Source organism: Vulpes lagopus, chromosome 3 (assembly GCF_018345385.1).
Source record: "Vulpes lagopus strain Blue_001 chromosome 3, ASM1834538v1, whole genome shotgun sequence".
Lineage (NCBI taxonomy): Eukaryota > Metazoa > Chordata > Mammalia > Carnivora > Canidae > Vulpes > Vulpes lagopus.
The window spans coordinates 43,778,658-43,797,541 of record NC_054826.1 but is presented as its reverse complement, the minus strand read 5'-3'; the positions used below and the strand labels follow the sequence as shown (position 1 = coordinate 43,797,541).

General features: G+C 35.4%; 1 protein-coding gene across 10 annotated transcripts in view; it reads right to left on the bottom strand.

Annotated features, from left to right (window-relative positions):
* Nucleotides 1–18,884, bottom strand: part of TENM2 (teneurin transmembrane protein 2) — a 3,550,639-nt gene that overhangs the window by 1,115,420 nt on the left and 2,416,335 nt on the right. For all 10 annotated transcript variants that reach the window (XM_041750467.1, XM_041750468.1, XM_041750477.1 and 7 more), the window contains one exon: nt 11,252–11,364. The gene's annotated coding sequence lies outside the window, so the exon portion shown is untranslated. The remainder of the gene's footprint in view (nt 1–11,251; nt 11,365–18,884) is intronic.

The following is an 18,884-nucleotide window of genomic DNA, read 5'->3' as shown; positions in this document are numbered from 1 at the left end:
TAGTACTTGATATAAACAGCACCACCTTCTGCTGGAGGATATTAAATCCTCATAAACAAGAAGATATTCACATTTTTGGTAAGAATTAGATGGCTTAACATCCAATACAAGCATCTCCAACTGGAGATTAAGTATCACATTCTAATATCTGCTCAGTTGTTGTTTTTTCCTTATTTATTTTCTAATTATAAAAGTAACAAAATTATGTTAGGAAGTTAGAAAAATACAGAAAAAAAAATACAAATGATCTGCTGTTTCTTTTCCCAGAAACAGCCACTATTAATGTTTCCTCTTATGTCCCTCCCACCTTTTTCTTAATGTTCTTTGGTACATTTAAAAAGTATACTAGGATCAAGCTATATATACTTTTTAAAAATACATTATTTCCATATTCTTACATGTTCTTTAAAAAAGATTAATTTTTCAGGGCTACAGAATATTTCAGCATTTTCATTAGTTAAACCCTTATTGGTTTAATTAAGATTAATTTTTCAGGGCTACAGAATATTTCAGCATTTTGATGTCATTAGTTAAACCCTAATGGACAACTGTTTTAAAATTGCCCTTGTTTTAAATGACTCATTAAATAATATCCTTCCAAATATACTTTTCTGTCCAATGATAATTCTCAGTATAAAATGTTTAATGTGTAAAAGGACATTCAAAACTTATAAGCCTCTTAAGATCCTCAGCACTATTCACTCCCATAAGTCAGTGATTAGTGACCTCCTCCCCAACACCACACACTTGCCACTACCAAGGACAATGAGTTTTAAAAATCTTTTATAACTTGCCTAGAAGACAAATGCTGGTATCATATACATTATGGACTTTTAAAAACATGCTGCTTAATCATGAACAGACAATATCAATGCTCTAGACATTCTATCTTCTGCTCAGCTTACAAAAACTCCAAATCAAAAACACTGCATTTATGGAAGATAACCAGTGAGAAATTAATTACATAAGGACATAAGACCGACGTGGCTCTAATGCTGTGGCAACTGACATAAGCAAACCAAAACCTAAGCCTATAAATGCTCAGGTGACAAAATCAAAATGCTAAGGACAACTAATCACCAACAGCCAATAAGGCTTTAAGCTATAGCCAATCAATAATTTCCTTACTTTGCTTCCACCTTTTCTCTATGAAAGTCTCTGCCCGAGTTCCAGCTGGTAGAGTGCTCCTAACCACTTCTGCTTGGGTGCTGCCCAGTATAAGCTGATTTTTACACAAACTCATAAAGTTTTTAATAGGCCTCAGTTTATCTTTCAACAGTTCTGATGTCACAACAGGGAACCAAAGGAGACCCCGACAGTCCCCAGGAGCAGTGAGCAACAAGGCATAGCTCCCTGCTCAGCCCGTTGAGCTTGCTTTTTTCTCGCTGCTTCTGGCAGCTGCAGAGGTGATGAGAATGTCTCTCTTGGATCCTAGATCTGCAGTTTCTGCACTAGGAGCTTTCAGACTTCGTTCGTATATTTCTTCCCCTTTCCCTTCTCGTGCCACTAGTTCCAAAAATCAGAGTGGACCAGGTCCAACTTAGAAACCCCATGGATCTCAGGTCTGACTGGCCTCGGAGTTGGACTGGGTCTGAATTAAACTGGTCTGGGGGGAGCATTAGGGCTCAGGTGAATCCAATTGTGTTTCAAAGTTGAACCAGTAGGTAACCTTACCAAAAATAATCTTGAATACAGAGGCCACAGTAGAGAACTTTTAACCATCTTAGATAAGTTTATCCATTTATGAGGTACCCTTGGGACAAAGGGGTCACAGCTTGGTACTCACTATAAAGGACCAAGGGAAAATTATTTTTTCCTCCTCTAAAGTTTCTGATGACCAAGACAAGAACTCATTGGGACATCCCAATTCTCTCTGAAACCTGCAGATGGCATTCTAGGAAAATAGGCAGAAGTCTGCAAAGGGTAAGAATAAATAACAAATTTAGCTCTCCCAGATTTCTATTGTAGTACCTGGTAGAGAGAAAGTAAAATCGCATGTCTGTTCCTTTCCAAATTCAGATTGGCGGGAAAATATAATGATTATCAATCCTTTCCTACCCAGAAACAGCCACTGCCTTGTCTAATTTTGTGTCCTAAGAACTTGGTTTGGCAACCATGAGGTTGGAGGCTGGGGTGGTTCCAAAAATATGGCTAGAAAAAGATTGGGTTGCACTACAAATGGGGCTGGAGTCCTACCAAGTGTTGCCAGATCTCGGAGGAATTAAGTATTTCTTTTGGTTATCTTTGGGAGTGGCTCTGGATCTTGGTGAACAGGGGAAAGGATGGGACTTTAGGCAGGGAAGGAATAGGAGCTCCAACTAGGCTCTGCAAGTATTTCAGGTGTACAGACACTAAGACAAAACAAAGACAGATGAAGAAAACTTAGACCACCCTGTCTACTAGGGTTAAAATGTTTTTCTAATAATTACATTGTAACCACAGAAAATAAAAATAACCACAAACTAATCAGGCCTCAAAGGAAAAGTTCACTATAAAGATTACCCAGACTCAGCAAAACATATCTATAGAACATAGATGTCAGAGAAACAAAAAACTCGTACACAATGTATAAGCGTCACATCTAGGTCTAAGCCACTGATCTAACCACGGGCAAGTTTCCTGGTAAAGTTTTGTTAGCAAAAGGTGGGAGATGAAAAGCTCTCATTGGCAACCTAGTTGGGGCCCCTCACTCCTGAGAGCTTTTTCTATATCCTTGCTTTGGTCACTCTGTTTTATCTGTAAAATTCATTCTTAGACTCCATGAGACAAGAACCCTGCTCTCCTGCTTCATTGGGAGGGTAGTTATCTTTTGCACCTTCTTTGAAGATCCTTCTTGCATCCGTCGGATTGTTCAATAATGTCAGGAACACTTACTGTTGGTCCTGGCTAACACCTAACAAGACATTTGAAAGGATTTTTTTTTTTAAGTAGCTCTATAATCAGAAGTTGACTAAATTAGAAGCTGATATCAGAGCCTTTTAGGAACTTTTTTTTTTAGGCCTTCTCCCCAAAGCTAACTCAAAAGTATGTACCCAGAGGAAACGGAAAACATTCTGAAGCCATTGTGGAAGGATTTACAAACTATTCTAAAGACTATAGCTCTAAATCTAGAATATAGGAATCTTTTGATTGTAATCTTAGTTGAAGATCTTCTCCCTGATATGAAGAAGCAAATTAAGGATAATGTAGTTAGATGGCTGGGTCATCTTCTGGATATCATTCAGGTTGCAACCCAATTCTCTGAGGACTTAAAAAATGTACTTGTCTTACAAATTGAGTCTTTTTAAGAACAGAAACATGGTTATAGAAACAATTCAAACACCACCTATCTTTTTGCCAATCCCCAAATCTCCCCTCTTCATCTCAAAAGGCTTTCACATACTGTGAATGATCTGGATTTAAGAAACAAAGGCTTTCTTGGAAAAATTTACATACTTTCTCGGTGCCTTTGAGATATTCTTTGAGTATTCTCTGGCTCTTCCCTAGGAACCCAGAGCCATCTCTTAATATGCAAACTTCAAGGAGATCATTGATGGAAAGGAAAGGAAAGAGAAGAAAAGGAAAAGAGAGAGGAGAAAGCTATATGGAAATTAGGTGATTAAAATTTTTTAAGTCTTTCCACAAATATTAGTAAAAGCTTTTAGCCACCTGAGCAGGTAACTCTAACTCATTCTATTTGAGAGAACATAATTTGGATCCAACTGTTCTTTTCTAAACTAATGAGCTTTCCATTATCACACTTGTCTTATTGCTAAAATTTTAAAATGAAAGCTCAAAGGTCCCTAAATGTGTCTGCATATTACATATGTATGTTTTATATAGGTAGGCTATACATAAATATGTTATAGATTTGTTATATTTTTCCACCTCCAGATCATATTACCAAAATTGATTCGTAAAGAAAAACATTTATATGTATCAAGTATATTCTCATAAATATAGAAACTAATCCAAATGATTTCCAAATCACGTGATCTAGTATAAAATTTGGTAAATAAAAGCTAATTTAAGTTTATTGGTTTAATTAAAACAAGCATGTTATTAGAGTTATGAGCACTAAATATAATACTTTTATTCTACCCAGATTTATTAAGTCAATCTTAATAAATTTCATGTTGTCTGTTAAAGAATTCATTAGGAGATAAGAGATACAAAAGAGATAAGAGGTAAGATGATGATTAGACATTTAACATATCATGGAATTTTCAAAATCTAACCATAATTCTTAAGAAAATATGTAACATAAAAGTTTTTAAATATACTTTTCAGTAATATTTATGCTTATGGTAAGTCTACTTGAAAAGAGTTTTCAAAATCTTTTTGGTAACTGAAAACCTTAAAAGTATACCGGGATAAGTTAAAAATTGGATGTTCATTGATATCTAGATTATTCCCAAATAAGATAAAATATTGAAACATTAATTACCAAACATAGTTGAAACATTAATTACCGAACATAGGTTTATCCAATTTTGGCTTACTTTATTTGTAATCCCATTATAGTTATGCACAAGCAGTGAAAAATTTGAGTTGCCTAATACATGTTCCTAGCTGAGATGTAATAATGAGACACTCTGCCTTCTTATTTCAGTGTTTATATTACAAGCAAGTCCTTTCATTGTCTATACAGTGCCACATTTTATACATTTTTGTGCTTTTTCTTGCTGATTTTGCTGTTTTAAATTACTCCCAAGTGCTGTCAAGTGATCCCAAGTGCAAGAAGGTTCTTATGTGCCTTAACAGAGAAAATACATGTGCTAGATAAACTTTGGTCAGGCAGGAGTTATAGTGCTGTCTGCCAGGAGTCCAATGTTAATGAATCAACAACATATATTAAATAAGATGTTCTTAAACAGAAACACACGTAAAACAAGGTTACATATTGATCTGTTGATTGGTTGATGAAAACGTTGGGACTGAGGCTTGCATTTATCTAATCTTGTATTTCCCCTTGGGGCAATGGTTCAGTATTTGCTAATTCAGTGTTCCCAGCAACTTGATAGAACATGACTACCCCAAGTAAGGAGAATCAACTGTTATATTTATTTCCCTATGTTCTCGATAGCTTATTCCTTGTATGATTGTACTCTATATTCTTACATTCTTTATTAAGATGCTGACATTTGTACCTCATTTAATATGGACATATATAGGGTATGCAGGTATACAATACACAGACAGACCTACACAAACAAGCAAATATCCATTCAAATATCTTAGTTATAATATTTTGGCTTATTTATAATGTATATTATTTATGATGATATTTAATTTATATTAAATTGACATTTTAGCAAGATATTTTTATCTGTTGGCTTTTCAGTCAAATTGGACTCATCATGGACTTATTTTCCTTATATAGGTATACCTCATTTTATTCTGCTCCATTTTATTGTACCTCACAGATACCACCTTTTTATGAATTGAAGGGCTGTTGCAACCCTGCATTTAACAAGTCTACTTTGCCATTTTTTCAATAAAATTTGCTCATTTTGTTTCTCTCAAATTGTGGTAATTCTTGACATATTTCAAGCCTTTTTTTTTTTTTTAAAGATTTTATTTACTTATTCATGAGAGACATAGAGAGAGAGGCAGAGACATAGGCAGAGGGAAAAGCAGGCTCCATGCAGGAACCTGATGTGGGACTCAGTCCCTGGACTCCAGGCTCATGCCCTGGGCCAAAGGCAGGCACTAAACTGTTGAGCCACCCAGGGATCCCTGCTTTTACTTTATTATTTTATGTGAATTGTTGCAGTCTCATATAAAACTTCAGTGGATGAGAATCTGCTTCCTGTGGAGGAGCAAAGAAACTCATTTCTTCAGATAGAATCTACTTCTGGTGAAGATGCTGTGAAGATTGTTGAAATGATAATAAAGCATTTATAATATTATATAAACTTAGTTGATAAAGCAGTGATAAGGTTAGGTTTGAGAGAATTGACTAATTTTGAAAGAAGTTCTACTGTAGATAATATGCAATGTGAAACACAGAAATTGTTTGGGAAAGGAAGAGTCAGTGCAGCAAAAGTTATTGTCTTATTTCAAGAAATTGCCAGCCACTCAACCTTGCCAGCCACCACCCTGATTAGTCAGCACATATCAACATCGAGGCAAGACCTTCCCCCAGCAAAAGGATTATGACTCACTGAAGGCTCAGATAATGGTTAGCATTTTTCAGCAATAAAGTATTTTTAAATTCAGGTATGTACATTGTTTTTATTTGGACAGTATGCTATTGCACATTTAATAGACCAATAATGTCAGTACCTCATTAAAATGCTTGATTTTACCCAAATTCTGTTCTATCCGTTCACTGTGTTTGCATAGTTCTAATGATACAACAGACCTCTATAGACTATGTTTCTTATTTTTATAACTGTTCTATTTTTTTAAATTTTTTATTCATTTATGAGAGTCACACACAGAGAGAGAGAGAGAGAGAGAGAGAGAGGCAGAGACATAGGCAGAGGGAGAAGCAGGCTCCATGCACCGGGAGCCTGACGTGGGATTCGATCCCGGGTCTCCAGGATCGCGCCCTGGGCCAAAGGCAGGCGCCAAACCGCTGCGCCACCCCGGGATCCCGTATAACTGTTTTATAATAGTAAACTAAGCCTTTCAAAGATATTCCCACTCAATTTTCCAAATAACCTACTCAAAAATTTAAATAGCATTTCATAATTACTTTTCATATTCTGTGTTACAAATAACTCATTGATTTATGAACTCAGGGATTTGAAAACCAAAATCTACATCCAGTGTTAGTTGGCAAACATCGATAAGCACATTATTCACACTTCAGCATAAGTGACAACAGGAGTTTAAAAAAAATCCATAATTTAAAAATTGGTATAATTAATTTACTAGATCATAGCTTATCATCATATCATATTCTTCATAATAAAACTTACTAGGCTTTCTCTAGAATCATCCACATTTTGCTTGTTCAAAATATTTCAGTTAATGGATCAGTATCTGGAAGAATAGATTGGACTAAAAAATATGCTTTTTCTCTTAGTTGTGCAGACTTGAGCAAGATATGTAACCTCCTGGGACCTCAGCTTTCAGGATTTTTTTTTTTTTTTAATGTTTTCTCTTTTTATACATCTAATAGAAATCTTTTTTTTTTTTTTTTTTTTTTTTTTTTTTTTAATTCATGAGAGACACAGAGAGAGAGAGGCAGAGACACAGGCAGAGGGAGAAGCAGGCTCCATGCAGGGACCCCGATTGTGGGACTCGATCCCAGGTCTCCAGGATCACGCCCTGGGCCAAAGGTGGTGCTAAACCGCTGAGCCACCCAGTGATCCCCAGCTTTCAGGATTAAAGAGAACTTTGTTTTTATGTTAAATAAAATGATTTACATTATGGAAAAAAAGTTTATATGTAGCACACAGCATGTATTTAATAGCTGTTCCTTTCTACTTTTTATCCCTTCATAATTGTTATATTAACACACCACATATACATCATATATTATTTCGATTTTAGAAGTTCTATTTTAGACTTTAAATTTCCAAGGAAATATTTTGTGAAATATATAATGGTGCATGACTTTATATGAGAGAATTTGGAATATTTAAGGAAAACCTGTTGTAAATCTCTCGATGTTAAGAGGCAAGTCAGGCATGTAGTAGGCATGTAGGAAAAAAAATTCTCAAAATGCTCTCATCTTAAAGGTTAGATGTTGAGTATTAAAAGGTGTTTCTATGCTGGCCAAAAAGGAAAAGGAAAAAAAAAGAGCTCAGTGTAATACTTTCAATATGGTGCTAATAGTTCCAGTTCTTACATAGAAGTGAATTTTAAATTAGAGGAGGAAAAAAAGTGTTAATCTTATTTTTTAAGAGACTAGGTCACTTATATATTCAGTACATACTGATTCTTACAAACTCTTTAAATGAGAAGGAGATTGAAAAATATCAAGTTGTATTCCACTGATAGGGAATTAAATCCACACATCACCCACTGCAGGCTGTGTTGCTGAAAACACAGCCTTCATGTAGATCTGTCGATTTTCCCAAAATTTCTACCTAAAGTTGGGTTTCAGTTTAATACTATCAAAAATTGAAAAACATTTATTCTATTTGGCACTTATCAATAGCGATCTTTTGAAGTATCAGGGGTTTTTCTATTGTTTTTAAGTTTCTTTTTCTTTTTTTCTTTTTTTTTTTTTTAAGTTTCTTTTTCTTTTATTTTCATATCTTAAATGGTGAAAAATAGCTCCCCCCCCAAATACTTCAGTGAGGACAGAATTGCATCTTAAATTTCATCCTAGTCAGATTGAAAGCAGATGTGACCATCCTAGAACTATGAGAATCTACATTTAAATTTAATGTTTTCTATTACTTCAACAGAGTAAAAATCACTTTATACGCTCATTCTAGCTAAGCAAAAGTAGTTGCATAGAAATGTTTAAGGTACTGATCCACTAATTGAAATATTTTGAACAAGCAAAAGTATGGGGTGATTCTAGTGAAAGCCTGGGTTTTATTATGAATATGTTATGAGCTATGATCTAGTAAATTACATAAATTATAATAAATATATTTATTGCCTCTTATGAGCAAAGAGAGTGGCATTTAAAACTTCACGCATAAGCCTAAGTGAAAAGAAAAAGAACCAGAGATGGTACAGACAGGAACTAAAACCTTGGGCAAACACTAATTTATGCTGATAAAGCCTATTGTCTAATAAAGGCACTGTCATTTATTCTATAAGGGCTGAAAATGACACTTTCAATTGAACAGCAGAGGGCAAAAGCCTTGCAGAGTTCTTTTCAAAACAGGTAGGTATTTCTTGGGAACAGGTTCCATAGAATGTAAAATACAATGCCAAACAGCGTGAAGAACTTCTGAAAGTTGACAGCAGTTTTCTGCAAGCCCAGCCCAGCTTCCCTGAGTGCCTTGTTATTTAGCCAAAATTCAAAATATTTGTGGTTGCAATAGTACATTATCTTAACTAAATGATGGCAAAACCTAATGAGAGGATGGAGAAAACTCAATGAGTTTTCAGGCCAGCATGTTAGGCAAATCACTGACATTCCAAAATTTGCTTTGGTTATCAAGGTGGTTCCTCATACCATGTAGCCATTTCTCTCTCTTCCCACCTCAACACAACACTCCTCATTTTCCTCTACCCATTTTCCTGACTACAATGTATCAAAGAACCATCTTTTCCAGGAAGCTGAATCAGAGAATTAAAATAGAGAGAAGATTAGGGTGATTAGCTACAAAGAGAAAAACAGCAGGTGATCATTGAATCTAAAGCTACCGGAAAAGCCCATAGGGATCGGAAACAGGGGCCTCATTCTTTAAGGGAGGCTCAGTTTTTCCAGGTCCTGCCCCACCTAAGCTACTTCCTCTTCCTCTGCAGTATTCTGATCTATTACCTGCTCTGGGAGAGGACAAATTGATTAGCATAGGATATGTCAGAGTCTTAGGTCTGTGTCACTATACACCCTCCCATTTTTTCCAAAATTGACAACTCTGCATTTGTAGTATAATGGATTTCCTAAGCACTCAGTGATAGCTCTTTAAGAACCAAAACAATGATGGACCCAAGCTTCCCAGAAAGAAAGTGGTGCCAGGGGATATTTCTAGGAGAGGATAGCACCTGACTTCTGTGCTAGCATCCTTGAAGTCAGAGGTGTGCTGTAATAAACTTGAGCCTTCCTTACACAACCTAGTTTGGATCTGACCTCCAAGACATGAGGAACATCTATGCTTCAGGAAAAGTGAAAGTGTGCTGAGCATTATCCCATTGAGTGCCTTTCTCAGTATCCAAGAACAATATAATTCAAACAGAATTCACTACTACCCTAATAGAAAATTCTCCCAGCTCAGACCACATACCCAAGAGAACATGGGGACAGCAAGAAAAAATGTGGAAAACCAGCCACAGTGGAAAGGTAGTTTTCAAACAAGTTGCATGGACTTCACGTCTTTACCAGCAAAACGGAGCGAGAACTGCTGATGACATTCATTTATCTCCGACTACAAGTCCAAGTGCCAGGTTAAGTACCTAATTGCAGCATCTACTTCTCCCACAGCCTCATGAGATTCCCATCCAGGCATTACATTATCTGTTTCATAAGTACTTTCTAAACTGACTGTTCCAGGCAGGCTGTTTACTGCATAATGCACACCTCCTTCATGAAAGTATTCACATCAACACTCTTGCCCTTAAACCCATTCTCACTCCCCTTGCCACTGCCTCACTTTCATAGGAAAAAACAAAAAGTAAAAACAAACCACACACAAAACTTCTGCTAGAAATGAAGGAAAAAAAAAAAAAAGATTTAATCCAGATGCCTGTTCCTTTTATCCATCTAACCACTTCTAAGTCTCTACCATCCCTCCTCTCATACCCTATCCTTGGTCCTAATATCTCCATATGTACTGAAATTACTACAATTATTCTATAACTGAGGTTTTAGCTAAGTCAGATGATCCCTCTCCAAATTAGAATTGCAAAATATATTATTAATTGTCCCCATAGGGTCCTTTAATTGTGCACCCCCCAAAGTGCACCATCCTGGTAAGATGTAACTTATAAAAATATAAAAACAAGATCTGAAAAGCACAAGACTTGGGAAAAATGGATGCAGAGGTTCAAGAAAAAAGCTTAGGAAAACCTTTGATATATGGTGCTAGATGCTGTAGAAATATATTGAGGATGCCAGTTCAGGGGCAATAAAAACAGAGAGGATTTTATTAGAAACATCAGAAAGGCTTGCCAGTTTCCTTTTTGCTTGTCTTACAACATGCATAGATTAGCAACATTAAACAGATCAAGGGGGGAGGAGGGGGGTAAGTTTTTTTTTTTTTTAATCTAAAATGTTTTACACATTACAGTGGAATGCTATGTGGTCCACCTAACCACAACCTTTACCTTTTATTTCCATGCATACAGAGCAAATATGAAGTGTGATAACCAAATTATTTGTAGAGGCCAAGGGATAAGGAGAGGGTGCCAGGGGGAACACACCTAGGTAGAGAAGAGGCAGATGCATGACCAGAGAATTGTAGTCATTCAGTTGGGTTGGGAGAGAAAGACAATAGCAGATTTCTGAGAGAGAAAATGACAGTACAAATTACTTGTGTCCGTAAGGGAAAAAAAAGAAAAAGAAAAGAAGCCAGTTTTCCTGCACAGAGCTGGAAAAGCCCTATTTTGTGCTCTGTATCAAAGCACTTTGGTCAACAATACAAACAACATGAGGCAGAGCAAAACACAAAATTGTAGCAAAGATTCCACTCACCAAAGGGTGGATCTTCAGTGTGCAATTCAGCTGGCTTTACAGGAGTGCTCCACAGCAAAGCCAAGTGATGAAGCAAGCCCCAGTCGGCTTAGGCAATAAAAAGCGGGATGTAACTGTTAAAAAAAAAAAGAAAATAGATAAGATTCAAATGAGCGCATAAAACAAAACAAAAAGAATAAAAATGCAAATAAATACCATATATCTTCAAAATGTAGGAAAGTTGGAATTAAGAGCTAAATAAGCTAAATTGCACACCTTACCCTTTAGAATATCTTTCAATAGAGAAATGTAAAATATGGTATAAAACATATTAATTAAATCAGTCATTTTGACTATGGCACACCATTATCGTTAAGACACCAAATTACCACAATACTATTCCCATTTGTTATCCTTCAACTGTGATGCTGTTTGTAATCTAAACACCGAAATACACAGTATTAGAATGGAAGAACAGTTTAAGCACATCTTCCTAGCTATACATGGATTTTAAGCTTGCTCTTCACATTTCCAAATGATTTATTTCATCTTCAAATTTACAGTTTGCTCATCCATACAATTTAAGCATGATTTTGCCAACTCTAAAATTCAAATTCTTGCTAATTAGTACTATGGTCAATAGAACACAGGAGTAGTAGTATATACCAGGAAAGTCCCCGACTCCAATACAACTTGCTTTGGGCAAATAACCTAAGCTTTCTTTATCTAAAAATGGGGATATAATAACCCCTATTTCACAGAAATGTTATGATGATTAAACATAAAAATCCATCAAAAGCACTTAGTACAGTGCCTGGCACATAGTACCCCTTCAATACACTTCACATGTCACCATTGTCATTATTGTTACCAACACTAAAATGCTATATACCTGGAATGTCATCAACGGAGATTTTGAGCTCACCTCCCAATGATTAACTCTTTTGAAAAATACAAACATCTCCCCACACACACCAGACATGTCCACATAATTAAACAAATCCACACTTAGATGTTTGTTCCTTATTACATTCCCTTTTCCCCTGGCCAGGAGAAGTAGGACAGTGAGGGAGACAAAGCATGATTTTGTAGGTTCACAAAGGGATTGTGTTAGTGCAAAAAAGAGAGGGGTCAACAAAGAAGGAATGATTGCAATTGAAAACAAATAGCTTTAATCACAGAGGCTTTTGCTCAAGTCATTCTCATCTTGGATATTAAATGTACGTCTCCACGTGTAGGACAAAGGAGCCCTTCCTCAACCAGCATTTCTAAAGCAGGGTGTAAGATCCTCTGGTGAGCTGGAGCCTCAACCTCCAGCACCCGTATAAGGCCACAGGTGGATAACACATTCCTGGATACCCTCCTCACAAGTAAAAGCAATATTTTCAAACTGATGACTCTATCTTCCTAAACACTCTGAAAGGCCTTTCTGCCCTCCTCAAAGACTCCTGGAAATGTGGAACAAATATTAGGTACTAGCATCCTGATATTGCAGACAGTAAGAGGACTTGTCACAATGCAGTGGAGAGTATGGAATTTAAATCACAGCAGACCTGAGTTTGAATTGTGACTCTCTCACTAATAAGTACAACCTCATACAAAGTTCCTCAGACCCCCTGAGCCTCAGTCTTCTCATCTATAAAATGGGAGCAGAGACAAACCACCTATTAAATTGAGTAATAAGGAAAGAATGTTTCTGACATACAGTAGAAATACAACTAACATTAATCACAATTTCTGCTTTCCTTGTTGCTGCTATCTTGCTTATTATGGTAGGTTGATAATCTGATTATAAGGGAATGAAACAGAATTATCTAATCAAGACTGCATGTCTTTAAAAGACAAACTGACAAGACCAGACAGAATGATAAGACCTATGTCAACTTGCTTTGTTTTAATTTTTTTTTTGAAGTTTTCAATTTGGCAATCAGAACCCAGAAAAGCAATATGGTTCTTTGATTTCTTCCTGAAAAACTGCACAGCCTTTATTGTCTTTGTATCGCACAACTTTAGCACTTAATTATATCCTACCTTGTAATAATTAGGTGTCCTTATAATCAAGTCTGTTTACGACACGTGCAGTTCTGATCCTTTAATCTCTACTGAATATTAGTTTTTAATGCTGTAAAAAGCCACAATTTAACAATTTTATTACTAAATAAAATTGCAAGAATATTTTGAAGAAGATTCACCAACAAGTTGGATCTAACATTTTCTTTTATAATTAGAAGTAGCACAAATCATACAAGGAAGCTTTAATAGTAGAAGCCCAGGAAGTTTCTATGCCTTTCCACTGAATTGCTGTGTTATCGTAGGCTAGTCACTGATCTTCATTTTTGGATCTGTAAAGGAGCCTACACTTGAGTCAGATACTTGTCTCAGCTAGACCACAAAGGTCTTTTTTTTTTTTTTTTAAGATTTTATTTATTTACTCATGAGAGACACAGAGAGAGAGGCAGAGACACTGGCAGTGAGAAGAAGCAGGCTCCATGCAGGGAGCCTGATGCGGGACTCGATCCCAGGTCTCCAGGATCACACCCTGAACTGAAGGCAGGCACTAAACCGCTGAGCCACCTAGGCTGCCCTAGACCACAAAGGTCTTAGAATTCTGTAATAACAAGACTATAATAAGACAGCTGTAATTTTCAGGCAACAAATCTGGTACTTGCTTTGTTATTTTATATTATGTTGATTATAAATTGAAAAGCCTGCTGATGGAATGAATGTAAAATAAAAACAGGTATGGTCAGTTTACACAGTATATTTGATACAGTGTAATGATGCATTCTCCAGGCTCCAAAGCCTAGCAAAGAAAAACACTGAATGGCCACATGGTCCAAGACAAGCTTTAATCGTCTATGTTCCTTAGAATCTTGAATAAAATAAGGATAATAACAATATCTAATTCATAGAGTTATTATAAAGACTACATACATAATTCACTTAATGAGTGGCACATACATTTATGTTAGCTATTATTTTTAATTTTTATTAATAAAATAGAATTACGTCAAAATCCACTGATTTCTGAAGGATGAAACTCACTCCCTATTTTGTTATATGCATTATGGATATTCGTCAAATGGATAAATGGAAGTGATTTTTTGATCAATGTGTGTCACTCATTAAATATTCAGTAACAAATGAGGCATGCTTTAAAGCATACATTTATTGCCAGTGTTACTATTTATTAGGTTTTCATCTACATTAAGAGAGATCAGATAAAACATATATTGATTGAACTTAAATACATTATTAAATTATAATAAAACTAACAAACCCAGACTTGAATTTTTTCTGAAATATACATTTCTGGCATATTTTACACATGAGAGTAACTCATGAGACTACATGAGACCTATATTTATATAACTATAATGAAACCTATATTTTCAAATATTCTTTTGAGTATCATTGTAAAAAAATTATACAGTTAAATAAAAAGAGTAAAAGCCACTCAGAAGCACATGAGCCAGTGATAGCTGCTGCTTACATTTTGATGGACATCCTTCTAGATATCTCTCTATAAATAAATTCACCTGAAATAGACAAAATTATGCACAAATAGGACAATGCCAGCCACCTCTTTTTATTCCAAACCTTCTTCCATAATAGAAATGCATTTTCTAGATTATTGATGGCAGTTAATCTGGGCCCACTTTTGATTCAATCAAATCATTTTAACCTTTCATTTAATGTTTATCAAAAATTTGAGATATTAAATATATGATTCAAGAATATTATAAAATGACCTATTTAAATTAATATTATTGACATCTGAGGAATAACTTAGGAAGGTCTCAATTTGCATTTTTTAAATGTGTTTTTCTATCATTAAACATACGAATCAGAAAAATTAAACAAATACCAGACTGCATATTTTACACAATAGGAAGTGCAACAAAATGAAGTGATATAGACAAACCTATAAAAAGCCAGACAATAGGAATAAAACTTGCAAGATGTTGTTATTTTCATTCAAACTACCAGCTCCATTAATGGAAATTAAGTTTATAGGCTTAAAAGAAATATTAACAATTTTCCCTTTAGATATAAAGAGAATGATGCTACAGTGTAAGGAATGGGAGATTAGTAAATGCAAATTAATTGACTTCTTTCTAATGAATAAAAATAAAGATTTCAGAGACATAAAAATATGAGTTTCATCCCACAAAACAGAAAATAAAATGATGAATTAGAATGAATGACTTTCAGAATACTCAAGTCATTTTTCATTCTACTATTCATGTAACTGTTTAGGAACTGTAGCCTTCTTCAAAAAAATATCCTAAGTCCAAATAAAATATCTCTTTGTTTCTTAACAAGGACATTTGATAATGAGGCATTTAGATCAGCAATAAAATGATTTTATAACATAGAAAATGATTCATTGACCTGGATATACAAAAACCAGTCAGCTAGTATCACTTACTTACTTATTTGACTAATATATCTGAGTGGTGCCCATATATTAGAAACTACTTCAAGCCCTAGGTTTAATAGTGTCCAACAGAGGAGCCACCAGCCATATGGCCATGGGCTATTGAGCACTTAAAAAGTGGATAGTCTGCAATGACATGTGTAAATGTGAAACACATATGATTTCACAGATTTAATATAAAAAAGTAAACTATCTCAATCATATTTTTATATTGGGCACCCACTGAAAAACGCTATTTGATATATTGAGTTAAATTAAATAGATTAAGAAAATTAAGTTCACCAGCTTCTTTTTTACTACTTTTAAAGTGCTTACTAGCAAATTTCAAGTAACATGTGTGGTTTGCATTATATTTCTTTAAAAATATATATTTATTTATTTGACAGGGGCAGGGGGAGAGCACAAGCAGAGGGAGAGGGAGAAGCAGACTCCCCAAAGAGCAGGGAACCCAACACAGGGCTTGAACCCAGGGCCTCAGGATCATGACCTGAGCCAGAGGCAGACACTTAATCAAGTGAGCCACCCAGGCACCCCGGCATTATATTTCTATTGGATAGACCTTCTCCAGATGATAAAAATGTTTAATGAGGAAACAGGTCTTTGTATTCACGTTTGTGTGCTTGGAGTCAGGCACAAATGCCATTCAAGGACTCCTGTCAGATGCTGAGGAAGGTGCATTATAAGGAGCATGCCAACCTCTGAAATTTTGCCATCTAGCAGTATGCATCAAAAAGACGGGAAAAGGTACATAATCACAAAGCCATTATATATGCTAACCTAAAATATAACACTGCTTTATGTCAAGAAATCTCTCTAATAAAGTTATGGTTGTTCAATACATCTCATTTCTTTTATCACAAGGGGAGCATTAAGCTGATCTGCTGTTCAGCACCTACTGCTGGGATTGTGGATGTGCTTCTCAGGCTTCAGGAGGGGGACGAGGAGCTCATATTTTATTTGCTTTTAATGGCAAATTTGTACAGTGGATCAAGAGAGCGGCCTCATCACAAATGCTATTTGAAATTCACTGATATCCCCAAGATAGCTAAGTTGGATCTTAGGAGGGAGCCAGGAGAAAACATTTCAAAACATCCAGAGGTCCCCAAAGCCTCCCTAAGGATCTGAAGGCCCACTGTGGTTGTGACAAAGAGATTACAGAACTGTCAAATATATGGTAGAGATTAATTAACAGAGTATTATCTTTGGTGGCTCTGACCAACAGTACAAAGAAATTATCGGGAGCCAAATAATTACAAACCAGGTATGCTTAGAACAATTTAAAATAACTTATCTTTATTTTTACAGTATGTTTTATTCCCTCCAAGGCCATTTCAGGCTAAAGAAGTCTTCTTAACTATATGGAATCTCTGAATTTTCACTCTTTAGGATAACATTTCAATTAATTTAAGTCATTTTATCTCTCACACAGAGATTTCCACAATTATCTGTCAAACTCAGGCATAATTTTGCTCAAAATAAATGGTTTCTATCATAAAGATGCACTAAAACAATCAAAACACAATCATATTTTCAATATTAGAATGCAGGATCTGTGGTCCAAAGCTTATGTTCAAAGGTTTTAAAGAAAGGAAAAATAATTTATAGAAGTTTAAAAAGATACTCCATGTAATACCAATTCATTAAGTAATTTTGAAAGGGTCAAATCTTATTTTGCTTAAGGGTTATCTGATACAGAAATTACTGGAGTTTTATAAAATATGTACTCTGTCCCTGCTCATTTTCTGAATGAATAAATATGAGGCCAATTTTATACAGAATCACTTCAACTTGAACTAATAATAATTGTGTATTACAGCCTAGCATGTTTCAAAGGGATATGTATAAAAAGGAAGGCAAAAGAAAACATTAAATCAGCCACTAATTATAATTAATTCATGGACAGTTGAGGTTTATTGGCTTTGGCTAAAGTATGTAACAGTACTCATATGGAAGTCCAGGGTCCAAGCTAAAAAGCACCAGGTCATATAAGGACTGTTTTTATTTGCTGAATAGATTTAAGATACAATAGACGTTTTTGAAGATAAAATGGTATAAGCAGAAACTTGCAGATCTCACCAGAAACTGTGAATCTCTTACTGATTATTTCCTTGTTTTTTTTCCAGGAATGTACATGGGTCCTTTTGAGAAATTTTTAATCATTAAGAAAAATTAAAACTTGCTGAAAGACATTGCATGGGATTTCATTTATACTGAATCATTCTGGGGCACTAGATTTGCATTGAAACATATAAAGAGATTCGTAAAATTAGCATCATCTCTTTTTAATTATGGAGAGATGGAGAACTAACCCATGGAATAAGAATGATTTTGAAATCATAACAAGAGTCTGACCTTTGTGTATGGTCAGATATCTGACCTCTTAACTGATATCCCACCTACTCAGTTGGTTTCTTGATACAATAATTACCATATTTGACCTCTGTCCATGAGCAAACCATTTAATTGTTCATATCAACTATTGCCCACAATACTTTCCAATATGGCTATTCATCATATTTACTACCTGCTATGGGGACAGCTGAACCTCTCCTCCTCACTCATGGCTCTACATCCTCACCATCCAGGGAGAGTTATTCAAGTGAGCATATAAACAAGTGGTAAGTGAGCCAACCATCTAAAGTTTTATATCAAGGCACCTGGGTGGCTCATTTGGTTAAGTGTCTGCCTTCGGCTCAGGTCATGATCCCAGGGTCCTGGGATTGAGCCCCGTGTTGGGCTCCCTGCTCATCAGGGAGTCTGCTTCTCCCTCTCCCTCTGCCCCTACCCCTGCTCGTGTGAGCTCTCTTACTCTCATTCTATCTCAAATAAGTAAATAAAATCTTTAAAAAAAAAAAAACCTTTATATCAACAGTCCTCATTGGTGAGAGCATGATCCAGAACACTGAATAACCACAGTATACAAATCATAGCATTACATCAAAAGCTATAAAACTATAAAAGAAACTAAAGAAAAAAAGCTTAGGGCATTAGGGAATAAGGAATTTGGTTGCCAAATACATAGACATTGACCTGACCAGTGCTGGTCTATGAGAAATTTTCACAGTAAAGACAAGGAATTTTTTTGCAGAAAAAAAAAAAAATCAACAGAATCAATATAGCTATCCCATCTGCATAGAAAAACTTTTGAAGCACTTTTAAATTTACTTTATCAGCACTCAGTTTGAAATGATCAATATGCTAAAACTCATAATT